This window comes from Pseudopodoces humilis, chromosome 8 (genome assembly GCF_049639895.1).
Source record: "Pseudopodoces humilis isolate 2021_Gansu_Grassland_sample_001 chromosome 8, ASM4963989v1, whole genome shotgun sequence".
In the NCBI taxonomy this organism is placed as follows: domain Eukaryota; kingdom Metazoa; phylum Chordata; class Aves; order Passeriformes; family Paridae; genus Pseudopodoces; species Pseudopodoces humilis.
This window is the reverse complement of record NC_142207.1, coordinates 18,675,921-18,689,010: the sequence shown is the minus strand read 5'-3', so window position 1 is coordinate 18,689,010 and position 13,090 is coordinate 18,675,921. Positions and strand designations below refer to the sequence as shown.

Sequence of the window (13,090 nt, the reverse complement as noted above, 5' to 3'; positions counted from 1 at the left end):
CTGTATCTGAAAAATCATCTGTAACTTCTTTTGTTTGGAATGGGTTTTTTTCTTTTGTTTGTACGATGACATAGCTGCATTTAAGCAGTAATTTAAAGTACATCTTAGAGGTCATTCTCAATGTTACTTTGAGAACCAGATATGAAAAGTGGGAATAGTATGCCTTAAAATCTTATTAAAAGAAGATTTCCATTTTGCATGAATTAATCCCACTTTTTCTCAAAACATCATACTTGCTCAGACCTAAAAAAATCTGAAACATTTCTGAATCTCCTGGGGCAATCTGTCAGGAGTCCAGACAGTGATCCTATCAATGTGACTTCCATTCAGTGAAAATTTGTAAAATCCAAAACACTTCAGGAAAATCCTTCTGGTTTATGAAAACAGATCTTGATAAAATCTGCTCACTGGAATTTTTCCAAAAAGTTCTGTTTATTGTGGTTTCCAAGATATCTGGGCATAATTTGCTTAATGCACATAGGTGTCAGCAATATTTCTAGTAAAAATGGTAAATTTTTACAATTTTTCTCTTCAGTGTATGCATGTAAATGTGAGCTATTGAGTTAAGTCCGGGCGAGTGATGACAATATAGTCTTTAACTTTCTAGGATGAATTAATTCAGGTGTTACATTCCTAGCACTGACAAGACTGGTTAGTTGTCTCTCACCAAGTTGTCAGTTTCAGGAGAGTGTAAGCAAAATTCAGATGAGTGATTGATTAATTACTGTCTCAGTTGTAGTCACAGGTACAGCCTCTTGTAGGAGTGGATAAATAGTTTTTCCATGAGAGGAGAGGGCATACTTGCCAGTGTTTGGTGCAAAGAAGTCATTCTGGTCATTGATACAATCAGTGAACATCAAGTCAAGTGCCACCTACAATAGAAGTCAAATCTACAGCTCCTTCTCCCATGTGCCAGGAAGTAATCTGACCTGTTTAAATATGTGTGTGTTTTGAGTCCATGTTCTTCTAGGTTAAAGCCATAAAATTTATTTTCACTCTTTAAGAGACTGAACTGCAAGTGCGCTAATTAATTACCTATTAGCAACTGATGTATGTTATAGTGCTGGAGAGGAAACTGCAGAGAGTATAGAACAATTACCTCCTGCTGGGATAGCTCAGAGAAGCTTTTGTCTGCTTATTAAATGTGAGTTATATAAAGTAAGAAGGACGAATCAGAGAAGGCATATGTGTGAACCCCTGCACCTGATAAGCATAGCAATGATGTTAATGCAGAAGCTGTGATACAGACATCTATTGAAAACTTAGTATAATTGTGTGCTCTTTCCTGCTGTGAAATTATAGCAAATACTGATGAGCCTTCTATTGAAAATTGTAGCAAGCTCTTCTTGATGTTTTTGGGGTTTTTTTTTGATGCGTAAGGCAGAAGGAGGGGAAAGAGAATTTTTACACCGACAGTGTAGTCTAAAAGAATCTTACTTCTTCTGAAGGGCAGGAATGAAACTAAAAACTGTAAGCATAAACTTAGCAGCAGTAAAATGTTAAATTTTAAATTTATTCTATTAGATCAAATTCTCCAGCACTACATTCATTACTTACCATTAGTAAAAAAGCAGAAAACCTACAAATTCTAAAAATGCATAGGTTTTAGAGGTAAGATTAAAGATGTCTTTATCTCTGATGTTATAATCTTCCAGAGCGCAGTAAATATGGGGGAATTTATTCCCACTTTATAGTAATATAATTAGTTTTCTGGGCAGAGTCACTAGAATATACAACATCCTCTGAAAAGATGGAGTAGCTAATAATTTAGTGAGAGCTTTTCTAGCAGATGCTTTGTCCGAGTTTATAAAATATACTCAGACACCTCAATTTTATTTGAACAAAAGAATATTTGTGTGGCCTATATTCCTCTTTTCTGCTTCCAGCTTATGTTCCGCTTGGCTTTGCTGTGCTCAATACTTACAGGTGCTATTCATAGTAAAAAAAACCCAAAAAACAAAACAAGCAATTCTTCAAAGCAGAAAATGTGTGTTTCAGCTTCTGAATTTTTGCATACATATTCTGATGAGTTTTGTGCTGTTGAATATATGCATATTTGAATTACCTTATGGCCCAAGGCATACTAAAACTGCTGGGTACTTGAGAAGGAGCAAGGCATACAGAAGCTGGAATCTACACCCTAGAGTTTACTTAAGGAAATATTTAGTTCCCTTATGTGTTTATAAGACTGTATTTTGAAAATAGTAATTGAATTGCCAATATATGATGTTACCAGAAGTTCTTAAGAAATTAAATAAGGAAGGCACACCCAATAAATTCAGTGTGGGATATGGGACACATGTAATGGGACTCTGCTGATATTATCAAACCTGAGAGTTACTGATCAGTGAAAATGATTTGTCTGAATAAGACATTAGAATTGTATCTATAGGCATTGCAATGCCTGAATTTGTGTTTTACAATAGAAAGATTAAAGTTTCATTAAATTGGATCAATGAATAGAAGTGAATTGCTTTTTTGAATTCCCTTGTCCTTTTCCATCGGATTACTGATATACGTGCCGTGTACTTCGTTCTTCTTAGTCATGATGTTTACGTAATAATTGGGAATTTAATTTAATAGCTTGTTCTTTTTTCTTTTTTTCAAATTTCATTTTCCAAATAACATTGGGGATTGAAAAGAAATTATAAGAAAAACAACTGGTCTAAAAAGTCGCCTGATCTACACTTAGCCAAAATTTGCTTTGGGAATTGCAAAGCTGGTTAGTTTTTTATTTTAGTACCAATTTATTCTGCCCTTGGTTTCACCTGGTCTGTGCAGTTCCTGCCACAGTAGAACAAATGGTTATTAGAGCTGTGAAGTGCTAATACGCAACAAATAAGTAATAGTAATATAATGAAAGCATGAGAAAAAATATTTCTGAACAGATGATCCGAAGGCCACAAGTAAAGTAAGTCAGAGAGGTTTTACGTGTATCTGTATAATCAACCAAATTTTCGTACTACGATTTTTGCAATGAAACAAACAAGTACATCTTTGGAAGTTCCCCTATCACCAGCAGTAATTTTCTGCTTTTGAAAACCTGCACAAACTTATCAAATAGTAATAAGAAAGGTCTTGATCCTGTTCTCATTGACTTCATTCTGAGTTTAGCATTGACTTGGAAATGATCACTGCTGGATGGAAAATTATTACATAAAATAGAATGTGTAATGGGTGGTATTTTTTACTTGGAATTTTCCTAGAATTATCATTCTCATTTTTACTGTTGACTCCTTAATTTAGTTTGCTAAAACAATTCAGTGCTTTGTGAGATATATTCTCATCTTACCTTGTATTACACTAGGACAACTTCCTTGCTTGGAAGAAAATGACAAGATTGAATTAGTAGAATATTCTGTATTTGGGAGATAAGTTAGATAATTTGTCTAAGCATAAACTAGAAAAGTAAAATTATCACTAGATTTTAAGAGCATGTTGAAGTAAAAGAACAAGCAGAGGAAACATTTATTTATAATATTCTCATACAATTGGTATTCTCTTCATCAGGAAATTGAGGTCAAGGAGAGTCCTATGCAAAAGCACTAATGCAAGTGAAATTAGTAGGTGCCTTCCTAATTAAGTTAACTTTATAAAGCTCTTTCTCTGCTTTGTTTCTTTTTCCGGTTTGTTAAACTTTACTGAATGATATGTGACTTAGCTCCTGAAAATATAGATATCTGTGTTGTAAATGTACTGGCCTCCTGAGTGGCAGAATTTTTATTAGCATACTTAAGTTTTCAAGATTTATCTTATGAGCATCTTAAATTTCAGAGCCTGCTGCTTTCTCAGTTAAAAAACTTTAAAAATTGTTCTATTAAGTTTTATGTTGTCACATAAAAAAAAATTATACCCTTTCCAGTCTCTCAGATCAAACTCTGTGCACCATTTTGTCCTGAGGCAGACAACATTTTCAGTCAACTTTATTTTACATAGCTCTTTCTCTGTCATGGGCTTCTCTCTGCCAATCATGATTCCTTCTCCCTTCCTATTGTGGGGCTTTGTGTTTTTTTGTTGTTTTTCTTTTTCCTTTGTTTCCCCTCTTCAGGCTGCATGAAGTCTTTTTTACTGGAGAAATGGCCAAAGGTGAGGATACTTCTCAAGTTTGGAGGTGATTCTGCAAAACCTGTATCTTTCCCTTTACTGAAGATTTCCCCTCCTCTCTTCCTACCATTCTGGGGAATGATCTGACGAGACAGTTACTGCCTGCTATGTAGAGCCCAGCCAGCTGTAGTAGGACACTTGCAGCTGGGTGGCCATCCCGGATGTCATTCCAGCTGGTGCTTGATACCAAGGAGCATGAGCTGCTTTTGCATCCTTTAAACATTGCAGCTTGCCCATCAAATACTGGGGCAAAACCAATGTAACTGTTATTAAAAACCATCTTTCTGATAAAGACCAAAGCACTCTGTACTTTTAAAGAAATGTTAACATGTAATTGAGTAATTCTAATGAGTATAGAAATTGTAATTCTCCAGATATACATACATGTAATGGGAGCGATTACCATGCAACAGTAAACCATCACTATTATAAAACCATAAACTGTTATTCAATATACTATAAAATTCAAAATCTAATTGAATGTGCTAGTTTAGCATAATTCCCACAAGCCATCAGTCTTTAATATTGTGAAATGAATGGGGGGGTTGTGGAGCTATTCATTGTTACTGACAAGCAATAACCACTGGAATGAAACTCCAATTATCAGCAACCATTAATCACATTTACTGTCATCTGCAATGTCAAAAAAAATATTCTAAACAGCTAAAAGGAATTTATATCTCTTATGTTTTAACTCACTTTATAGAAATCAGATGGTTTTCTGCTGGGATAAGCAGGGAATTATAAAAGAGTATTTTCAGTCCTGCTCAGTCTTGTATTTTCCAGTTTAAAAAACTCCTCCCACTTTATTGCATTTTGATGGAGGCTTAGGTGCCGTGCAGGTTTATTCCTACACAGTTATGTATGATTTATACTATAATTGTTGCTAGCATGATGTTATTGCAGTCACTAGCTTTAAAAATAAGAAATTATAGAGATCATCTGAGCATGCAGTTCACTAGTCTGTTCCAGGAAAGCAATTAATGTTGCTTTTAGGATGCACTTGACCAGGTGTAGTGTTCTTGGAGATGAGGGTGTAAACAAGGGTAGCAGATTCTTGCTCAGAAAACACTGTTCAATACTTCTCATCTTGTTCATTTTTCAGATTCTGTTGTTTACTTCAAATAATTGTTTTCCCTCAAACCTACACAGTATATCAAAACCACAGATGCACATCTCTGGGAATACGGGGATAGGAAGCTGTTCAGTACTAGTGAGTGGATTGGCCCTTTGTGCAGTTAAAACACCTCACTTGCAAAATGGCATCTGCTAACCAAAAATTTCCCCTAAAAATAGCAAATAACATCGCTGGGCTGTTAAGGGCACATTGTAGCCTTACTCTCAAATGATATTAAAAATCATCCTGAGTGATCAGGATTTGAGACTTTGCCAGTTGTTTACCTTGAGAGTCTGTCAGCTTTTGCTGGCATAAAAAGACTACAATTTAGAATGAGGAAGTGTTTTGGAAGCAGAATAAAGAAGAAGACTAAAGAAGAATTTGGAAGCACTAGTCCACAATATGCTATGAATAACTTCATTTAGAAAAAGCACTTAAATCCTAAATATTTTCTTTTCTGTATTATTTTTCACTCATGATTTCAACACTTCATAACCCAGTGAAGATACAAGTACTCAACACAAATCAACGGAGTGGGTATAACATCTGTTCATGATGTAGTGCAAATATCCAGCAGAGTATCTTTTTAGAAGAAACATATGAGAAATGATGACTGAACTATATATCAGAAGAAGCCCTAAATATACACAAATTGTATTTAGCTAGGTCTGAGGCACCTCTAAGACATAGAGCAGCTGTTTATTTTTCAAGTTTTTGAATAGAGGTGTATTTATAAAATTGGATATAGTAGTGCCTCTGGAAGTGAAACTCAGGGGTTGACTGTACTAACAATTTTATTATTCCAGTTATTATTTATATAACCAGTTTCTTATTTATATAACCAGTTTTCCAAATTTTCAAATACTGCATTTTCACTAAAACCAACATGTGTGTAATTGACAGGGTTATATCTTTAAGATTCTGTACTCTCTGAAATTCTCTTAAGATACTGTCACTTGTCAGCCTTGATTACTTAAAAACTGTGGTTGGATAAAAATACTTTATTTCTGATTTTCTTGCTGAATGTAATTGAATGTTCTTCCTCTGAAACACAGCAGATTCTTGGCTTACCAGCATTTTTCTTAAACTAACTGAAGACATTGAAAGTGAACACATCTAAGATAATCAATATTATACTACAGTACTGTCATGATCAATTAATCAAAAAAATTAAGTGCCTAAATGAATTGAACTAGAAGAAAAAACATCATGAGAAAACTTTCGAACATGATTCTTTCCTGGACTTCAACTCCCAAACTCTCTCATTTATAATTTTCTTCATGTTTTTCTGAGTTGTTCAGTGTGAAACTTGAATATTTTGTAAATTTAGTAAAAAATAGTAGTAGAAATAATAACCATGCTATGGTAAGATTTTAGTCTGAAGAATTCATACTGACATTCTATTTCCCATATTAAATTAAACATTTCTATCTTTTCAGAAGAAATTACTAAGTATTTAAAAAAGTTATTTTCCATTCCCAATTTAAAACTGCTGCACTAAAAATTTATCATAACTAGCACATTCATTTATGCTTGTTGTCAAGGTGACAAAGTTTATCAGAATAGCAGAAATCAAAGTATTTAAAATGTAGTTTTAAATTCTTAATGTAGTAGGGTAAAGTAAACACTAATTCTGTCAAACACCAGTTATCTTTCATTAGTATGGAATTGAATTCAGTCTTGGAAGAAAAAAACATAAATATTACTCTGTCATGTAATAATAAACAGACTTCCTTTAAAGAAAATAATAATAGACAATTTGGTAATTTAGCAAGTTTATTTGCAACACTGTGTCTTTAAACTTGAGCTGTCAGTTAACTCATATTCAAGATTCCTCCTCACTTAAAAAAGGAAGAACACCCTTGAGTATAGTAGTGAGAAGTGGCTTTTCCCTTCCCTTTATATCTCCCTTTCTTTCTTTCTTTATCTCTCACTGAATAATAACCCTCATTTACTGACATCAGTCATTTCTGCCATCAGCCTTTTTTATGGCTGGAACAGAAGTATGAATGGCACACACACAGAAATGTCTGAAAACTTCATAGATTTTGATAAGAGACTGGAGAATGTGTCATGAGTTGGTGTTATCATTAGCTGAGAAATGAAAATGGATGCAGTGATTTGCTCAGCAATTACAGCTTGGCCCCTCCTACCATTACTGGGCAGCATTTACAGATGTTAATCAGTGCAGTGGCAAACCTTGAGACTGGTAGACTGCACGCAGTGGGTTTCAGTAGCGAGTACAAGCTAGCAAGGGCCATGCAGCCATGATCCTCTATTCACTTTTCTGTGAGCTTCTGTTTTCTTCAAGTGACATTGAGACACTTAAATGTCTTGTCAAAAGAAATTAAAAAAAAAATCCTAATAGCTGCTGAAAAGTAACAAGAAAGCACAGTGTGTAACCCATAATAGGAAATATTTGGAGTTACTAGAATTTATCTGATTTAATCCTGCTAGAGGTCTGGCTAAATGGAGCAATCTACTTTTTGGCTCCTCAAACTGAACACTTGCATAGATGACAGATTTGAAGATGTCATCTGAAATACTGCACAATTATCATGAATAATTTGAAAATATTCTGTTCTTTAAACAGATCTTAAAATGTCTTATTCAATAGACTACAGCATTTAGAGCCAAACTACTCCTAAAACCAGCAGGGCTGTGTATTTCTGGTATTTGGTACCACAGTATTTGTCATTTAAAATTTCAGTGGTGACTGAATAATAGGTCCCAAAGAATGATCTAACCTTGGCTGGATTTTGTTTCAGTCAGAAAATTCTACTTGTGAATTCTGATATATTGTAAGGAGAAAGCCTTTTTAAATTTGGAGTTGTTGTTTGTTTTGAAATTTCTTAGATCCTAGGGACAGCTTATTTACCTGATATCAAATGGATACAATTATTATTGTTTTACTTTAACTGTTTCCAACAAATATTCTCCCACTTTATTGTTTTAATAATTCATGTATTGGTTTTATTATAGCTGTGCTTATGGAATTGCATTTAGAGATTACTGATTAAATGTTTTCTCCAGCCTACCCCATGTAAAAATTATCTTTAATGTAAAACCATATTTTGGGAATATGTGTAGCATTGCACATAGCATTTCCTGACTTTGGAGTCAAATCTGCTTTAATTCTGTCTGTAGGTCACTACATATCACGGCTGGCAATTTCTTCCTGTTAAAATATTCCTGATAGAGTTTATTACTTTTCAGTAGCTGGAAGGTAGTGTATTGCACTTTCAGCTCTTTATTTAGTTTCATCTCTGTTTCAGTTACAGACCTTACTGATATAATTAAGAACTATGCAATTTGCCCTCATTTTTCTACATGCCTTGAGTGTGTTCTTGCACTTTTAGTGCCCTCCCCAAGGTAATACAGAATAATAACATACCATATGGCAAATGGAATCTGCTGTAACACCAGGCAGTGTCTTTTATCATGCAGCTTTTACAGTATGACATTCCCAAGTTTGTAACTGATGAATATTGCATGTAGTAGAGAAATTCTAGATGTATGATGCTGCTTCTCCCATTCAAGGCATCCTTACTGATACTCTGCAAGCATGCAGCACCTATCAATCAACAGCACACCAGGAACTGACAGAATGTCTCAATGTGTGGCAGTCCTACCAAACTGCAGAAAGTTATCATGAGCAGAGTATTGTGTTATCATGGATTGTGGAACATAATTGATATGTTAATAGTAATAATGGGTTTTGTATAGTTTGTGAGGCTCTGCTAAGGATTTTTGTATGTTTTAATATCTTTAGATCTCTTGGGAATTCATAGAAAGTGTTTTTTCAGTTGTGAATTTCCGTAGGTTTGGAGTCAGTATTCTGAAATATGCTGTCTGGAAGCATTAGATGCTATGATAACTAAATATTAGTATAGGTAAGGATTTTGTAGATGAGTTAAAGTACTTCTACAGGGCCAAACTTCAAAGGAATTTCTGTTTTGTGGATATACTGAGTGTGATAAACTGATGGTATTATTTAGGAATGCAAAGACCTGTAAGTTACCATTTTGTAATAATTCATGTGTGTTGCTATACCAACATCTTAGGTTAGCTTTAGTTTTGTGAGTGGAAAGGAGATGTATCGATTAAGTAGATAGGTCTGTAATGTTTAGCTATGGGGTTTTTTCCATCTTCTGTTTGTGGCAAAATGTAATTTCAGACTATTTCAGAAGAAAGTATTGCTAAAAAGTTTATAGGATGTTTCTGTCATGAATAGTTCCATCAGGTGACATGCAGTTAGCCTAGTGTCCAGTTTGTTTTAGGGACTAGAGATTATATAGTCCACTATGTTTATGCTCTCACTGTGACACTACAAGTGGTGCAGCAGCTTTTCTCCAAAGCAGATGAGCAGAAGAGGAAAGGATGAATTGTTCTTCCTTGTTCATCCAGATCTGGTCTTTGGTAAATATATTTCTACTCCTCTCTGGTCATGCTTAGGAAATGTAAGTGTGACCAAGCTCCAAACACTTTACACCTCTCACTGTAGGAAGAAAGGGGTGGGTGATAACAGATGGTGCTTTTCTGCAGTGTGCTTGTAACAACCCAAGAGATCGGTTTGAGGACAGTACATTGTAAGATTTGAGAACTTGGGGCTGTTGAGAAGGAACAGGAACACATACAGCACAGCTCACTTTCACTCCTCTGTCAAACCACTAATCAATTGACTTCCTGTAGCAACTAGTACAATGGTTTATTTAAAGGAAATAAAATTAAATATAGGAAATGGATTATATTCAAAGAAATGTAGGATACCAGTATAATAAATACTTGCACTGAGTGTAACAGCAATTTTGCTCAAAAAGTAAATTCACTGTGTAAGTTAGTAGGGTATATGTATTGTGTGTACATATGTCCTAGACACATATAGAAGGAATTCTCAGAAATACTAGGAAGGGAGTATAAACTATTTGGCACAATTCTTTGTACATTTTACACTTTATAGAGAATCACCTGAATTCCTTACCTGATTTTTTAGAAACAGCTCTGTCTTTTTGTCCTTAATTTTTCTTTCTTGCTTATCGGCGTCGTATCTACTGCTGTTCTCCACTGTTTGCTTGTCTCCTCATCACATATGAAACCAGTGTGGACCCTGTACTGGAAAACCTGCATTGACAAAATGCATGAGTTACATATGTGTAAATGACAGCCTTCTTGTTTCACTACTTTTTTTCTGTCTTCCATAAAAAGAGAGGAACAATTGGAGATGTGGGGTCAAGTACTGAAGTAATAAATTTATAGATATGAATACCAAAATAATTTTATACTGCTAACCACTTAAATCCATGCACAAAATCTGTTTATATACATTTTTTGCACAAAATATATCAACACAAACATGTAGAAATAATGTGTGTCTTACAACTGAAAATGTGTGCTTATGAGAAACAGAGTATACAACTGTTTGTCAAGTTGTCCTCTGGAAACCCAAACAACACCTTTAGAGTGACCACTCAGAGGTGTCACAGACTAGTTTGCTTGCAGCACTGACCTGATTTCTTTTAGGCCTGGTCTTGAAGTTTACAAGGTGCCTATCTGAGACACCTCTGCAAAGTCCAGTGATTTTCACAGAATGCTGATCAGTCTTGGTAGAATTATCCTTAGATTGCAAATGGCAAATTTGTAAACTGTTATTTTAAGGTTTTTCTGTTCTGTTTTCTGGTTTATCACTCTTTGGTGTTTTTTTGGTGGTGTGTTTTGTTTTGGGGTTTTCTTTGGTTGTTTGATTGGTGGGAGTTTTTGTTTCTTTTTGATGTGATTGTTTTTTCCCCCAGAACTTATATCTTGGCTTTTTCCAGTTCCTAACAATTCTTCCTCCATCTCTTATGCATCTTTCCCCACCTTTGCTTTTGAATAATCATGACTTTAGGTGAGAATTTGTAAATTAAAATTGTCCTGTGTAACACTGTCCTGTGTTATGACCCAAACTTTTTACCAACATTCTTATTTCTAATCTTCTGACTTCCTTAATTAGAGTCCAAGATAAATACCTCTTTGTGCAATCTGGTGATGATTATTTGAAAAAACACATTTTTGTCATACAACCAGATACAAAAAATAATTAAAATTTGGGAATGTACAACAGTGACAAAGAATTTCAATTGTATTAAACTATTGGCTATTGGGATACTGTTTCTAGAATTAAAAAATTATTTTGAAATAATTTTTACATTTATGGGGAATTTATTTGCTTGAGAAGGACAGCAGCTATATTTTTTGACCCTTTCCCAGTAGGATTTGTTTCAGAATGAAGACAAAAAGCACAGAAATACTTAAAATGGCTTCCTTTAAATGGTTCTACCTTTACAGCAAGGAGTCCTTGAGTGTCCAGTCTCAAGGACTGCACAAACCTCTGCAAAAGCATGCCTGACAGCTGAGCCTGGACTGGCAGGTTTCTGTGGCTGGGAGACACACAAATATTGTATAGTGGACAGAATAAAAGATGTAATTATTTAAAAAGAGTAGAATTAGGATTCACGTTTCCCTTTGTCTTATTGCCAGAAAACTTTACATACAATAAACATAGTCATCAAAACTCACTTATGACAAGTAAAGCTTGGCTTGTGCATCATTTATCACAGAGTTCTGCCTAGTCTCATCTTCATACACTTTAACATGTAAGATGTGTTGCCTTACAGCATGCCACATGTTATTAAGTATCCAGCTTTTCACGGGGATGATATTAAATGAAAAGCATTCTTATTTGCCTGGAAATGTATGCTATACACCAAATACTGTTTTATCTGTGATTACTTAGCAGGAACCATCTGTCACGTCCCCACCCCCTCAGTGCTGAGAAAGGCAGAGACTGAAGGTGAGAAATACATTTACTTCTGACAACAAAAGCAGCAGCTGCTGTTACTTTTAGCTGTAAGGCAAACATGCTGGAAAAGGTGACTATCTGTTGTGGTTCTGGTGTACTGGGACCAAACATGTCTGTTGATGACAGCAAACCTTTTAAAATTTGGAAGAAAACTGCTTTATGGATTGTGTCAGGATGTACAACCACAGCTCCAGCTGGGAGGTGGAACCAAGAAGAAACTTTGGGCTAGAAAAGTATCAGGGCAAAATCAAGAATTTCTCCTTTCTCCTGCTTTCCTTTTGGTAGATACTGCAAAAGACATTATTTTCTCTAATGATAACACAAGATTCTGAAATTAAGCACAGCAGGTAGAAACACCCAGCATAGAACTAAAAAAAACCAAAGCTAGAACTAAAAAATAAATTAAAAATTGCATATATATATATATATATTCTTTTCCAGGGCTGACCGCTAACTATTCCGAGTGGAAAAGGTACAAACTCTGCTGTTCAATCTGCCAATTTCCCTTCTTAAAACTCTGGTACTCTATTTTGAGGGCTGGGTATTCCAGACTTTTTTATTTTATTCCATTGAAGGCTAAGAAAGATATTTACAGAGACAAATTTATTTTTTTTTAATAGGATTAGAGAAACTAGGTATACTTTTAAATTTATGGGAAAGGAGTATTTTTTCAGAAAAATAACTTAATTCCTGTTACTTTCTTTCATAGTGCTCAAGGGGAGCACTGTGCTAGGATGTAAATGTACCGAGAGTATATTTCAAGACCAAAATATAAACACTAGTGGAAAAGGGCACTTTATGCAAATATGTTTCCTGAGTGATGGCTCTCCCTCCCTGATGATTCTAGTAAGACAGAATAATTTGAGAAAATAAGTGGAGTGCCCTGCCCTTTCACTCTTTTCATGTATATTCCCTTGCAAATATGATTATGACAAAATAACAGGTTCATTTAGGTGGGAGCTTCTAAAAAATTTTCATTATATCCCCATAGAAAATGTAGAGATAAAGTAGAGCTATAAATGACAACACTT

The 13,090-nt window shown here is 34.7% G+C and overlaps 1 protein-coding gene across 4 annotated transcripts in view; it reads right to left on the bottom strand.

The window, feature by feature from the left end:
* B3GALT1 (beta-1,3-galactosyltransferase 1) overlaps positions 1-13,090 on the bottom strand; it is a 175,142-nt gene that overhangs the window by 85,519 nt on the left and 76,533 nt on the right. For all 4 annotated transcript variants that reach the window (XR_001331271.2, XM_014249596.2, XM_088059061.1 and 1 more), the window contains exon 3: positions 10,203-10,342. The gene's annotated coding sequence lies outside the window, so the exon portion shown is untranslated. The remainder of the gene's footprint in view (positions 1-10,202; positions 10,343-13,090) is intronic.